Source organism: Megalobrama amblycephala, linkage group LG19, assembly GCF_018812025.1.
Source record: "Megalobrama amblycephala isolate DHTTF-2021 linkage group LG19, ASM1881202v1, whole genome shotgun sequence".
Lineage (NCBI taxonomy): Eukaryota > Metazoa > Chordata > Actinopteri > Cypriniformes > Xenocyprididae > Megalobrama > Megalobrama amblycephala.
The window spans coordinates 31,147,004-31,162,801 of record NC_063062.1 but is presented as its reverse complement, the minus strand read 5'-3'; positions in this window follow the sequence as shown (position 1 = coordinate 31,162,801).

Below are 15,798 nucleotides of genomic sequence, written 5' to 3'. Positions count from 1 at the left end.
CAGCCGCACACAGACAACATAGCAGGTAACAGCGCAGAGCTCCTTCCAAAGAAAGGCACCGTTTCATCCGTTGTTTGGAATGGACTATATGCACGGAGCGTTCTTTAGAACTTCCGCATTAATATAAGCCAGCTCGAAAACTTCCGGTGAGATGTCATTTGCTGGTGTGTTGAGCATCAGTAGTGTAATACTTAGTTTATAATCAGATTATAGTCACTTAAATAGGCATAGCATCAATTTAGTTATTCAAACATAACACGCATACAAAAATAAATAAATAAGGACGTACCTCAGTGTTCCTCCTCGGCTAAATTCAATTCGACCATCAGTTTTCACACTTTTATGTGAAAAAAAAGCTTCAAAAATTAAATATTTATTGTACACTTTAGTTAGATTCATTTAATAAAATGTGTGTTTTTATAAGAGTGCTGAAATCATTGATCTTGCGCTGCATTGACTGACAGCTGCTGTGATTACAAGGTAAAAGTGCGGTATCACTTCCTGTTTAATTAATTCACCATAAAAGTTATTGTTTTTCTTAAGTTTTGTAAGTATTTCATACTTCACATTGACAAAATATATTTGTAAACCTAGTTACTTTATAATGTTTAACATTTAGTCAAAAACAAAGTGAAAAACGATTAGAGGAAATGGCTCACAAATGCGCAAATACATGCTACTTTGCCGCCACCTGCTGGTTAAAGTGGTAATATTGTCTTTTTTATTTTTAAATAAGTGTTTTCTATCAAATGATGAATTTACTATATTTTTAAACGATCGGTTTTACAATGGGGACAATCTCAGAAGGATGAACAAGTAATGTTTGTGGTCATCATAAACTGCATAAGCGAAAATCTGAACAAAATAAAGAGTACATTTGTTTTGAGCAATTTCTTTGTCGGTTGTTGTTTGTTTTTAAATAGAAAAAAAAAAAATCGATTAAAATCGAAAATCGGGTTTGGTGTGAAAAAATCGGAGATTTTTTTTTTAAGTCATATCGCCCAGCCCTAGTTTATGTGTAGAGTCTTCAGCCTTGTTTCCACGGAAATGATCTGGAACGATTTGTCCCAGGAACTTTTTTTCCCCCCAAAACCTGTTGCTGCCCGCGTTTCCATCGCGGTCTAAAGTGCCATGAAGATTAGTCTGGTGACGTAGGACTGTGCGCGACTTTCCAGTTCCCGCTGGATTTCATCCTCCCATATAAGCTTAATAAAGCCTGAACCTCGTTGTCGGCCCTTTCGGTCGTATTTTTAAACTCCAATGTTGATTCGAATAGCAAACAACTCTTACTGCATACACCCGGGTGTGTCTCATACGTCCTGAAAAGTGAAGCTGCGGGCTCTTTGATCGCCCCCTGGTGGCTGGATGCAGTACAGGTCATAAACCCCGCCCTCTCAGTGCTGTCGAATGAGACTTCAGTGAAAACTTAAAAATAAATTCTGCTTTAAATAAAACTTTCTGAAAGATGGATTTGGTCATTTAAGGTAGTTGTTATCACGCTGATATATATTCAATTGTTCGTTTTTGTGATAATTTAGATTTTAGCCTAGCAATTTGATGCTATAAAAACGGGGAGTGTCGTCATGATTTGCAGTTGATTGACAGCTTGTCTGAGGACCGTCAGAGCTTCGAGGGGAGATTGAAGATGTATAACTAACTATTAATTTTCGTTTTCTTTGTTATTTTACACCAACAAAATGAGTTGTTCAGCAGTAAACTGTACTAACCGACCTACAGGATCTGACGGATCACTGAACTTTTTTCTGTAACATTAAATGTGGGCTTCATAAGCCAATTAATAAATGTTATTAGTTAAGATAACACACCTAACGTTAGCCATGACGGGGAAAAGCAGGTGATCATTATCTGGCAGTTACTTATTTTTATGGGTATAAAATAATAATTAGCAGGACAAAACTAATGATAGCCTACTCTAATTACAGCAATCGATCTCCTGTATTGTTAGTTGAACTTGATTTAAAATGGCAGGACCGTTTCTGACGATTTAGAGTTGTTTTTAGTGGCATATTATATTGAGTTTATCTACTGAATTTGCTGTTTCAAAAATATTATTGCTCTAGAAACAGAATAGCCTATTATTTTATAGGTAGAATTTTGAATTGTGTATAATTTTTATAGTCTATTTAAAATACATGAATGATGACGCAGTCGTCTGGGCGGAAGTTTGATACCGCGACTCCGCCTCCGGCTCCACTGACGATCCAAACTTTTTTTTTTGACGTATTGCGTAACGTGTCAGCGCCCATTCATCAGCCCATTTTGGCTCCAGTTCAATACAATGAAAGGAAGCAGCGTCGCATCGTCCATCTTTTTTTACAGTCTATGCATACACCGCACCAGACTTTTAAAAATGGTGGTTGAAATAAAATGTTGCGTGGAGTCAACCAATCAAAATGCTGCGTGAACCTAACCAATCAGCATGTTCAGTGCCCAGGTCCCATCCCGAAAGTTCCTGAACTTTGAAAAAGTACTACCTCGTGAGCAGGGACTTTATGAGGAGAGAATTTTTACCCTGAACTTTATTTAGCCCTGGTTTCTGTGGTCGAAACACACTGAGTACCACCCTGAAGCCCCCAGTTCCTGCAGTGAAAATGGGGCTTTAGATACATTTATGCAATGCACAAATATTTAGCAGCGCATTTAGCCAAAACTGTAACTTTCACATTGAAACAGTTATACTGCAGAAAGCATCCAATAACCTGCAGTTTGGCACTACCCACGACCTCTCTCATGACACTTGAACACACCTGGGCCTCGGCACGCACCTGACGTGCTTCTAGATAGTGTATGCAAACACCTGATATTCAATTTTACTTCAAATAAGTCACAAGTCACTGAGTTTTGCAAAAAGTGAAGAACAACATCTGGTGAGTCATAAACTGTCCAATTTTCTGCACTGTAATTTCATTCATAAAGCCTGAAAATTCAAATAAAAGCCAGTTCCCAGAGGAGAACTCAGACAAAACTCAAAAGCAGATGTCAAACTGCCACACAACACGTACACACAATCTCGCGCATGTAAGCACACATGCACCCACGCGAATGTGGGTGCATACACAAATGCACATCTGCGTGTGCGCATACATACACAGACACTGCTCTAATAAGTTTTTGGGTGTCATTATTTGCATCACTTGAAGGAGACCCAAATAATTCTCTCTGACAGGTGAGCTGCGCAGGAGTTACCATCTAATTTCCAGAAAGAGGAAATCTCTTTCCTCAAGCATGTTAGCAGTCAGACATCATCCCGCTCATTCTGACAAGATGTCTGTGCTGATAGATAATGAAGCATGGTGTGTGTGTGTGTGTGTGTGCGTGTGTGGTTCAGGTATACACTACATTATGGGGACAAATGCAAATATCCGAAATCCTTGTTCTTGTGGGGAAATGTTTTGCTCCCCATGAGGAAAACTGCTTATAAATCATACTAAGTTATGTTTTTTTTGTTTGTTTGTTTGTTTGTTTATTTGTAAATGTAAAAAAAAAAAAAAAAAAGTTAATGGGCAGGTTTAGGGATAGGGTTAGGCGATAGAATATATGTTTGTACAGTATAAAAATCATTATGTCTATGGAAAATCCCTATAAAACTTGGAAACCCAACATGAGTTTATGTGTGTGTGTGTGTGTGTGTGTGTGTGTGTGTGTGTGTGTGTGTGTGTGTGTGTGTGTGTGTGTGCGCATGTATTTGTGTCAAAGAATAGATCAAGGGATAGACAGGCATCATCTACATTTCTACACAAATGCACTAAAACATGCACATTTCCAAAGGCAAACACGCCGCCACATGTCGCTGTTGAGTTGCATGACCTTTTCACGAGGCCAAACGGGCTCTGTAAAGTCAGGGCTGCTTTGCGCATGAATGCCTCTCTCCATTTCCTCTTTTATACACATCATTTCCACTTCACATCACCTTGTAGCACACCAGAACAAAGGCGTGGCACTGGCACACGACATTCTGTATTAACACTCACAGCAGATAAACACACACACACACACACACACACACACACACACACACACACACACACACACACACACACACACACACACACACAGGGCAATCCCACAGAACATTCCCAAGACAAAATTCACACCAAAATCAGAAATTAAAAAGATGGAATTCAAATTTGCAAATAGAAAATTCAAAAACATTTAAACCATTAAAGGGGACCTATTATGCAAAACATTTATATGGTGTTTGAACATAAATGTGTGTCCACAGTGTATGTAAACAACCACCATATAATGGTGAAAATCCATCCACTCTTTTATTATATGATCCCCATAAATCAGAAACAGTCTCTCAAAACGAGCTGTTCCAGTTGTCTCCATACTGTAATGTCACAGTAGGGCAAGCCCCATCCTCAACTGGTGATAATTTACCCCATATTAGCATAGATCCCGCCCCTGAGTGAGCTGCACACAGTCTGCTATCTTTATATCCTCGCTAGAGCAGCTCGTGATAAAATGTCTGAGCTACATAATCATTATATCTGTTCTGTTTTTGGTTTTAGTAATGAATATAAGAATCTCTATAAACTCCAGGCATATGAGCCAGTGAGGATGCAGTGGATGAATTTCATTTATGAAGTAAATATGCCCAAGAAATTAGCTAAATTCGTATATATGTTTGTGCGAACCATTTTATACTGGACTGCTTTGCAAACGAGGGTCAGTTCAACTATCTCAACGATAAATCAGTACCAACTGTTTGTGAACCAACTTCACAAGTTGTATTCACAGAGTTATGTCCTTATTTTTAATCCAAAAATGCTCACAGTCTGTATAATTCATGAACGCACATTTATTATGCACAATACAGTCAGGTGATTGACTTTTTAAACTGTGTATGTTTTCTGAAAAGATAAGAGATTTGTACTAAGACTGGAATGTTTATTTGCTAAAAGGCCAGTACATTGACACATATCAGTAATACAAGGGATGCTGGTTGCCAACATCTGTACAACAATTTATAGATGATCATGATAACCACATGCTAACAAGTTAACTCTGCATCATTTACATAAATTAATCAACTAACCATTCAGAAACGTCCTGTTGCATTCTAAAAGTTACTTCTTCTTGAGTCTCTTCAGCAGTGTGAGGTTGTCCGATTTTGTTGTTGCCAGAGTATCTGAAGCATGTAAGCTGTAAAGGCACGGCCCTCTTCTGGAAAGGGGGTGGGGAGTAGCAGCTCATTTGCATTTAAAGATACAAATGAAAACAGCATGTTTTGGCTCCCACCCAAATAGGGGCATTTAGGGCATGCTATAATAAATGATCTGTTGGGTATTTTGAGCTGAAACTTCACAGACACATTATGGGGACACCTGAGACTTATATTACATCTTGTATACAGGGGCATAATAGGTCCCCTTTAAGATTTTTGCAATATAACATTATGCAAATTCCTCAATACTGTGAAACAAAATACCGCAATGTCATTACTGTAGTGCGATGCATCTGAAAACTAAGGATTTATGTATGTATGCATGTAATTTCCACTATTCTCAAACATTTTACATTACAGTAATGTGAATGGGTGAGGATGGAGTGCTTAATTGTCATTGAAAATAATATATCCATAAGTCTAAAACCATGCCTTAATTTCCTTTAAACTGCACTTATTTTTCTTTTGATGTCAAGCTGAAAAAGACTCAACATGTTCTTGACAGGTTTCTTGACATTCACCCGAACAGAATCACACACACACACACTAGCCTAATGGTCCTTCTTTGGGCTGCCAATACAAAGGTTGTAGGTTTCATCACCAAAAGGATGTGAGTCAGTAACTAAGAGATCCTGTATTCACTGTGGCCTTAAGCAAAGCACTCAACCTAGAGTTACTCTTAAAGGACTGTGCCCAAATGAGTGAGCAGTAATTTACTCAGTCGGGGTCATTTAATGCTTTTAATATTATTTAATATTTTTTTCATCAGGTTCACTTATAAGTCAAGATTTCTTTCTTTCTTTCTTTCTTTCTTTCTTTCTTTCTTTCTTTCTTTCTTTCTTTCTTTCTTTCTTTCTTTCTTTCTTTCTTTTTTTTTACATTCAAATCAGTCAAAATTTCTCTCTGACTCTTACAATTAAATGGGTCATTTTTTTGTTGCAGTGCCTTTAAGACTTCCATGTAAATAGAGTCCTGCAGGTATGACATATTTTTATAGAACAAAACCCAAAAATGAGTTAGCCTTTTATAACATCTCATTCCATTCTCTTGAAATCAATTTTGAATGGAATTTTGACTAAATGCCTGAAATAAGGTCTTAACAAGCTCAAGATATGTTCATGTTTTATTCTACGACATAAAATATATCAGTAATACACCCTTGTGATTTCTGTAAAAGCTTTTGATTGCCTTAAAAAAGGCATTTGCTTTTACAGCCTCGTCTTTAAAATTGTGCTCTTGCAAACTATTCTAACTCAAATTTTCAGGTAATTTGAGTTTTTTTTTTTTTTAAATAAAGACTGAAAGAGCTATTGGAAGCTTAATGGTGAAGTCATGAGACTACAGTGTAGTTTGTTTATAGCTTGTGATTATCTTTTTACTTCTTCCGATTGTATTTAGATTTCAAAATTAGTACAAGTTGTGTTCATCAAGATTATCATTATGAACAAAATGTAAGAACGTCTCAGGTTACACATAACTATGGATCCCTGAGAAGGGGAACAAGACACTGCATCCCCTAGAGGGTGCTATGCCCCCATACCGCCCTCTATGGGATGCAGCATGAGTTCCCATTCAAAAGGGAACGTCTCAGGTTACGCATGTAACCATGGTTCCCTGAGAAGGGGAACAAGACGCTACGTCCCCTAGAGGGCTCTATGCCGGAGGCATTCCCCATAGCACCCTCTAGAGGATGCAGACGCGAGTTCCCATTCAAAAGGGAACATCTTGGGTTAAGCATGTAACCATGGTTCCCTGAGAAGGGGAACGAGATGCTGCGTCCCCTAGAGGGCGTGATGCGGGACACTCTAGGGTCCCCTAGAGGTTGCTATGTGGACGCAGCGTCTCATTCCGAGTTCAGCACGCGTTCCCATTCTCAGGTTACGCAGTAATCCAAAAGCCAATGGAAAAATCCTATTTGTTTTTTGTCGAGTGATCAAGGGTGGTGCTAATTTTCTGCTTACAAAAATCTTTATCACTGCAGCACTTTATACCCTCTTCATATGTAAAATGAATGTGTCAGTGTGTTGTTCAAACTGTTAAAATTACCAGACATAAATGATCAGGAACCTTAATATTAAAAATAAAGATCAGCAGCTAATTTCTAATATCGGGATACTTCAGAAAGATCTGCAGAGCTGCAGGTGCTACACACAGCCAGTTTTCCTCTTTTTGATAGTTTTTTTGGTGTTTAGGAATAACAGTATCAACTTCGTTCTAATTATCTCAGTGACTGGACAGGCTATGTTTTGGAACATTTAATAGGTAGTATGTGGTGTTACATTCATCCACAAACCTGTAAAATAGTTTCAATTAATGGTCTTTTTGCACTAGAGAAAATGTTCTGAATTTTATATTAAAGGATGTTGCAAAGCAAAGATGGCATACATTTAAAATCACATTCTTCATTGCAAATTTCATTGTGATGGATGGCAATGATAACCCGAATGCTTTCTCCAGGTATTACTTCCTTTTTACAGACACACTCATCCATAAATAAAAGCTGAAAATGAAGAAAAAGAGCTCCATAAAGATAAATAGTTGAAGAAATGGAACATGTACGTTCGCACTTTTCACACAGACAACAATTACACAGGATAATGATGATGCATTATAATTAACATAAAAGCTGCCAAGAGTCCATAATTCTAGCAAACCACAAATCTGCATAAGCGTGCAAATGACTGAAGTTGTTCTAAGCTGCTCTAAATATGAGTAATGTAACTGCCAGTCTAAACACTGCTATAGGCTGTGATGAAAGAATCTGTGAATACTGCAGAGATTTTAGAATGTGCTGTTTCTTTTCCAACCACACCGTGAGGTGCTATCACCGCGTATCACCTCTCATTCACTGTCTGCTGTTCAACAAATTAACACTCTTTTATTCAGAGTTTCAGAGTTGTATATAATTGCGTGCAATTAGTTGCAAGAAAACAGGATATATTGATATTGTTTGGACTAATTTTGTGATATCATCACAGATTCTCTCACCCCTAAATTTCTAGTAAAAAAAAAAAAAAAAAAGTGCAGAAAAAGCTAATGTTCTGCAATAACATCACCAATGAAGATCAAAAAGGATCTCATGACTGTCTGCTTCTATTTAAATTTCAGACAGACTCACAGTGCAATTAGAGCAGACTGGGTCTTCCTGACCTATGTCCTCAGAAGTCGTTCCACAGCTGGAGACAGATGTACTGCAGTGAGGCAGCATCCAATCAGCAGCCGCCTGCAGTCCTAACACTGACATGTTCATCTGTCCAGACGCTGTCAGTATCTGGATTTTACAGGACTCAAAGAAACATTCACCAATGCTTTGAAAACCATGTAAAATAAGATCACTGTCTGAACAGTTGCTCTCTAATTGCCTGCTAATTCTAAAATAATTATTCCAAAACATATAGAGTACTGCAAGGATGAGGCATTTTTGTAGGCCAAAACCCGGAAACGAGTTAGCATTTTAGAACATCTGGTTCCAGCATCCTGAAGTAAATGGAATGGGATTTTGGTTAAATGCATGAAATAATATCTGTGGTTAACACAAGCTCAAGATATTTTCACATTTTATTCACATTTTATTCTACTTTTTTAAAGCTTTTACTTGGCTTAAAAAAATGTGGGTGCTAAATGGGACTACATCTCACTATAGTCTGCTTTTATAGTCTCATCCTGGGTCAAAATATATATATTTTTTTTGATCCTGCAGCAACATTCATGTCTGAAAATTTAATCCTAACCCTATCCCTACATCTAAACCTAACCCTTAAAATCAGAGGGAAATGATAGGTGAATAACATTGATGTAGAAGCCTGTAAGCCTAAACTTGACATAAACTGTAAACTTGTCTCTCAGATCTGACTGGTTGATTGGACTGTTGCTTCAGGATCAACAAAGATGCTGACCCAGGAACATGTTGTTTCACTAATGGTAGTGAATGGGGGTCGAGATTTTGAAGTCCCAAAAAACTGCATACATCCATCACAAAAGTAATCCATAGAGCTCTGGAGGGTTAATAAAGGCCTTATGAAGCGAAGCAATGGATTTTAGTAAGAAAAATATCCATATTTAAAACTTTGCTTCAGCAGGCCTGTATTAAAGGTGCTAAAGAGGATTTTTTCGTCGACTGAGAATCCAAAGACTGTTACTGAGTTTTTGAAATGAGCGCATTCATAAGAACAGCCCCCCAAAAACGCCTCCCAAAACTCGTGCACGAGTATTGGAACACGAGTGTTTACCACCGGCATTCGCTGTGTTGTGTTAGTGGATTCATTATGTCGGACTCACCACAGGTAACTCATAATCTGCAGTTGTTATTCCTGTCTCCTGACAAAAACATTGCATGCAGCGCCTGTGGAGTGTGGAAAGTTACTGGAGCGCGCAGCCGCGCCTGTCTCTCACAAGGAACGTCATGGCATTGATTGACAAGCCAGAGGGCCAATCCGCGCACGTCTCTCACAAGGAACGTCACGGCAGTGATTGACAAGCTAGAGGGCTGATGTTTTTAAAGCCCTACCTCGTGCACAGATGATGTATATTATTATTATTACTTTCAGTGCACCTAATAAATAGTCTTTTATCAGTTAGTAAAGACAGTTTCAAGTAATATTGCAAAAATGTATAAAACAAAACATTCTCTTTAACACCTTTAACCCCATGGAGTTGTATGGATTATTTTTAGATATTTAGATTTTCTGGGGCTTCAAAATCTCAACCCCCATTCACTACCATTATAAAGCTTGGAAGAGCCAGGATTTTTTTAAAATATATCTATGATTGTGTTCATCTGAAAGAAGATAGTCATATCCACCTAGGATGGCTTGAGGGTGAGTAAATCATGGGATAATTTTAATTTTTGGGTGAACTGTCCCTTTAAACTCTCTCTTTCTAGTAGCTTTGGGGAGTCAGACTCATTTTAGCAAGTTGGTTTGTTTGCAGGGTTCATGCACTGACTCAACTGCCCAGCATTTTAGGTCTTCTCTTTATAGAAATATATTTAGATAAATGCTGCTATTCTTAATTTTGTTTTATATGATTGCAATTAGTTTTACTTAAATTTTTTTTTTTTTTATTCAATGTAAATTTATGTTTATGTATGTTATAAGTTATAAGTTTACTGCCATCATCCTTCCTGATATACTAATTCAAATGTTGTGTTTGTGCTAAATAAAAATGATTATACATTTAAAAAGACACTGCCCCTTACCTAAATGTAGGTAGCTACTTTGTGTTAGTAACTTGTAGTATAACAAATTACTTTTTTCAAAAGAGTAGCTTGACTGTAGTTTAACTATATTACATTACCAGTAGTTTTAAGGTTATTCCCCAAAATGCATATGGGAATGCACCTATGAAGCCTTAATGGAATAGTTAACATACATACATACATACATACATACATAAATAAATATAATAATAATAAATACTTATCTGTTGTTCCAAACACATACAGTACATCTTTCTTTATTCCATGGAGCATAAAAGAAAAATGTACACTATTTTCCATGCATTTATAATAGGTAGGGAGATTTTTATTTATTTATTTATTTATTTTAAGATTTTACATAAATGGCAACTTTAATTTCAGTCTATTTCTCACAAAAAAAGACTTCATACGACTTGGCATATAGTGCATGAGTCATCTAGACCACTTTTATGGTACTTTCATGGTGTTTTTTTTCACAGCCCCAGTTCTCATTCACTTTCATTATATTGAAAGAAGTAGCCACAATGTTCTTCAAAAATTCTCCTTTTGTGTTCCACAGAAGAAGAAGAAAAAAAAAATCATATGAATATGACAGATTTTTCATTTTTGAGTCAACAATTAATTTAAAATGCTGTCTATGTATCTCACTACATTTCAGAACAGCTAGAAAGAGTCTGTGTTTGTGTGAGAGAGATAGAAACAGATTTGCAGAGGGATAAGCCTTGACAGACAGCGTCACTTCCAGATGCACCATTATCTTTCTTCAAAGGGACAAAATAATGAAAGGCAGCTAAATAATTCAGAAACTTTCTCCTATCCAGCCTCTCTTTTTGTAGAAAAAGGATCACTCCCTCTTTGATCCCATTCTGAATTCCACACACTCGCTCTATAGAGAAAATTGATGTAATTATTGATCCAATTAGACTTATGAGGTACCACAGTGGTTTACCTTTTTTCCTCTTATTGGGTATCAAGCAGAGACACAGAATAGTGCTTTAATTCAAATGTGTACCAGGTATGAATCACAGAGCTGAACAATTGATTTGGCAACTAAAATCCGCCAGGAAAGAAAGGCCCCAGACACAACAAGTGGAAAATAACTCATGCTTCTGCCCAATGATATCAGATCTGTTGCATTTCAACTGTATTGGTTCAAATGGCACGTCATACACCATAATCTAACAATCTCACATCTTTTGAAGACAATGATTCTTAATGCTTTGAATAATAAGGGGAAATATTAAAGGGAAAAGAACTGTTAGCAAATTAGTTGATTTATCATCACCTAAAAGCAAAATCATTATAGGCTTTATGACACTTAGATGTAATTAAACCACACAGATAACACACACACACACACACACACACACACACACACACACACACACACACACAAAAAAGCTATTTGAAAAACACTGCAGCCTTCACACCATCATAAAGGTGTAAACATTCCAAATTATGCCTTTTATCAACATTTCTAATACAGAGCACAAATACACCCCCTTCTAGGCAAAGACTTCATGACATCACTTCCCTCAGTTTTCTCTGTATTGCAATCAAATTCTAAACTTGAATTGTAGCAAACATGATGCTGAATTGTAATATGAATTCAAGGAAACAGAAGAAAAATGAAAATTGAATTAAAATAAAAACATAATATTCCCAGAAACTTCATAGGCGTATGAAATCAGTCAATATTTGAAATGCCACATATGTAAGCAATAGCTATCACATGCAAATGCACATTTCTAAATATTATGTCCAAGTGCCACTGCAGTGTAGTATAATTAATCTGGTGCAACTTCACATGCTCAACAATGTGCATGGAATAAAAGCAAAGCTATTTATGGACAATGCCAGCAACACTTGTGGTGTCGAGGGGTCAAAAAAATAAAATATTGATCTTTTAGCTCCATTTTTTGTTGTTGCTGGTATTGTCCATAAACAGCAAGTGCCACTGCAGGTAATGAAGCCATGCTGAAACAATTCAGTAAGCAAGAAATTGACTTTAAGCAACTCAAATGTTAGACCCACTATTACGATTGCCCACTGAAAATGCAAATAAGCCACAGCATAACCTGACAAGTATTCATGACCCTGAATTAATCAGCATTTTTTTTTTTTTTTATAAAAAGATTACATGAATTATTTATTGACTCACTTATAAGCTCAGTCACTTAAATTTGAATTTGCGTTTTGAATGAATCGTTTGAATGAATGGTTCAATGACTCACTCATTAAGCCAGTCAAAAAGAGTCATTAAAAAATCCAAGAATAAAAAATCCATAAATCTATATATCCAGAAATGATATAAATATAGAAATGAAATCAATTTTATCATGTCTATTTTTTTATTATTTTATTATTTTATACAGTACATGTTGTGTGACTGTATCCCCATGGTTTAAATGGTCTCCATCTTTCACATGTATTATAAGCCATTATGAAAAGAGAAATCCTTCATATTAAGTGTTTTTTTTTGTTTTGTTTTTTTTTTGTTTTTTGACAACATGCCTCTATACAAAATGATTTGCCAATCTTTTAGTACTTATTTTCAGTAAGCCAATGCAAATCCCAGAGTAGACACATTCTTGGACACAGTGCGCATTATGATGTTAGGCGAGTTCTTGGAGGTTAACAACTATAAATCCTTAGTCTGTGTCTAATGCAAATGTGAATCCAGTCTACCATTAGGTAGGATTTAAAGTATTCTGACATGAATAGCCCTACAGGTTGACTGGTGCATCCAAATACTTGAAACCGCATGAACGATGATTGTTGGCAGGAAACATAGGAGTGCAGGTCTGGCCACCTTCACGACCTGCCCTTCTCCTTGCTCTGCTGGCCACGAAAAGGCTCAGGGCAGCTTAAGAGGGGAGATTTGACAGGGATAGAGAGAAAAACATAGCTAATCCCTGCTCTGAAAAGAGTAATCTATGAGAAAGGGTTAGAAAAAAGGGAGGAGAGACAGAGAAAAATAAGGAAAATTACTTTCTGGGATCCTTTGACAAAGGAAGTGTGGCTATCAGTCGAGAGATGCCGTCTAAATCCGTAGAGAAGAAGAGAAGGTTTAAATATAATGTCTTTTTTTGTTCGTTTGTTTGCCTTTTTTCTTCAGGCTGAGCTGCAACTCAGCCTGTTGCTAAAGCCAAGTTTATGCTGTGCTTCTTTATGACTTCAGGTCCAAGAATCTCTGTGGGCAGGATGTGAAGTGAGGCCAGTCTCCGGCACCTCCATTGATCTCTGTTGATCACAATCTTATTTGGTAATTTAAATGCTAATGACACTTCTAATTGTGCAACAGGGGAAAACAATCAGATATGAAGCAGCCAATGATGTGCTGCTCTTTGTATCAGATAAGATCCAGAAGAGATTCAGAATTACTGTTAAAAGAGTGAGGAAATGACATGATCAGAAAATGACCAGACCCCAACTATATCTATCCATCCGTCTATCCGTCCACTGATGATTAGATAGATAGATAGATAGATAGATAGATAGATAGATAGATAGATAGATAGATAGATAGATAGATAGATAGATAGATAGATAGATAGATACATACAGTTGTGGCCAGAATTATTAGACCCCTTCATAAATATGATCAAAGATGACTGTAAAAATAAATCTGCATTGTTTATCCTTTTGATCTTTAATTTATAAAATTAGCAAAAATCTAACCTTTCATTGAACGTAAAGAATTGAAAGTGGGGGGGAAATAACATTAAGAAATAAATGTTTTTCTCCAAAACACGTTGCCCACAATTATTAGCACCCTTAGAATTTTTTATGAGTAAAATATCTCTGAAGTATATCCATTCATATTTAAATGTTTTGATCCAGGATGATCATGAACATGAAATTGTCCAGCCATGACTTCCTGTTGCACAGGAGTATAAACATGAAGAAACAAAAATGCCAAATTCCCTTAATCATTCATCACATTGTGAAAAACCAAAGAATATAGTTCTGATGTGTAGCAAATGATTGTCGAGCTTCACAAAATAGAAAGTGGCTGTAAGAAAATAGCTGAAGCATTGAAAATCCCCATTTCCACTATCAGGGCAATAATTGAGAAGTCCCAATCAACTAAACATGTTACAAATCTGACTGAAAGAGGACGTGTGTCTAAATCATCCTAATGCGCAGTGAGGAGGAAAGTTTGAGTGGCCAAAGACTCTCCAAGGATCACAGCTGGAGAATTGCAGAGATTAGTTGAGTCTTGAGTCTCAGAAAGCCTTAAAAAAAATAGTCAAAAGCACCTACATCCCCACAAGATGTTCGGGAGGGTTTCAAGAAAAATCCTCTGCTCTCATCCAGAAACAATCTCCAGCATATTCAGTTGTCAGTCAAGACTGGAACTTCAAATGGGACCGGCTTCTAAGGTCAGATGAAACTAAAAAAATGAGCTTTTTGGCAGCAAACCCACCAGATGGGTTTGGTGCACACATGGATAAAAAGTGCCCCATGCCCACTGTTAAATATACTGCTGGATCTTTAATGTTGTGGGCCTATTTTTCTGCTGGAGGTCCTGGACAACTTGTTCAGATACATGGCATCGTGGATTCTATCAAATACTAACAGATAAAAATCAAAACCTGACCGCTTCTGCTAGAAATCTTATAATGGGCTGTGGTTGGATCATCCGTCGGGACAATGATCCAAAACAAACATCAAAACCAGCACAAAAATGTGTCACTGAGCACAAAATGAAGCTTCTGACATGGCCATCCCAGTCCCCTGACATGAACCCTAAAGAGAATGAATGGAGTGAACTGAAGAGAAGAAGCACCAACATGGAGCTGGAATCTGAAGGATCTGGAGAGATTCTGTATGAAGGAATGGTCTCTGATCTCTCCTCAGGTGTTCTCCAAACTCATCAGGCATTATAGAAGAAGACTCAGAGATGTTCTCTTGTCAAAAGGAGGTTGCAAAAAGTATTGAATAAAAGGGTGTTAATAATTGTGGGCAACGTGTTTTGGAAAAAAACATTTATTTCTTAATGTTATTTCCCCCCCACTTTCAATTCTTTACCTTCAATGAAAGGTTAGATTTTTGCTAATTTTATAAATTAAAGATCAAAAGGATAAACAATGCAGATTTATTTTTACAGTCATCTTTGATCATATTTATGAAGGGGTCTAATAATTCTGGCCACAACTGTAGATAGATAGATAGATAGATAGATAGATAGATAGATAGATAGATAGATAGATAGATAGATAGATAGATAGATAGATAGATAGATAGATAGATAGATAGATAGATAGATAGATAGATAGATAGATAGATAGATAGATAGATAGATAGATAGATAGATAGATAGATAGATAGATAGATAGATAGATAGATAGATCCATCCATCCAATCTGAGATGCAGCAAATTTCAGGTGCTGTGAAATCTCTTCGA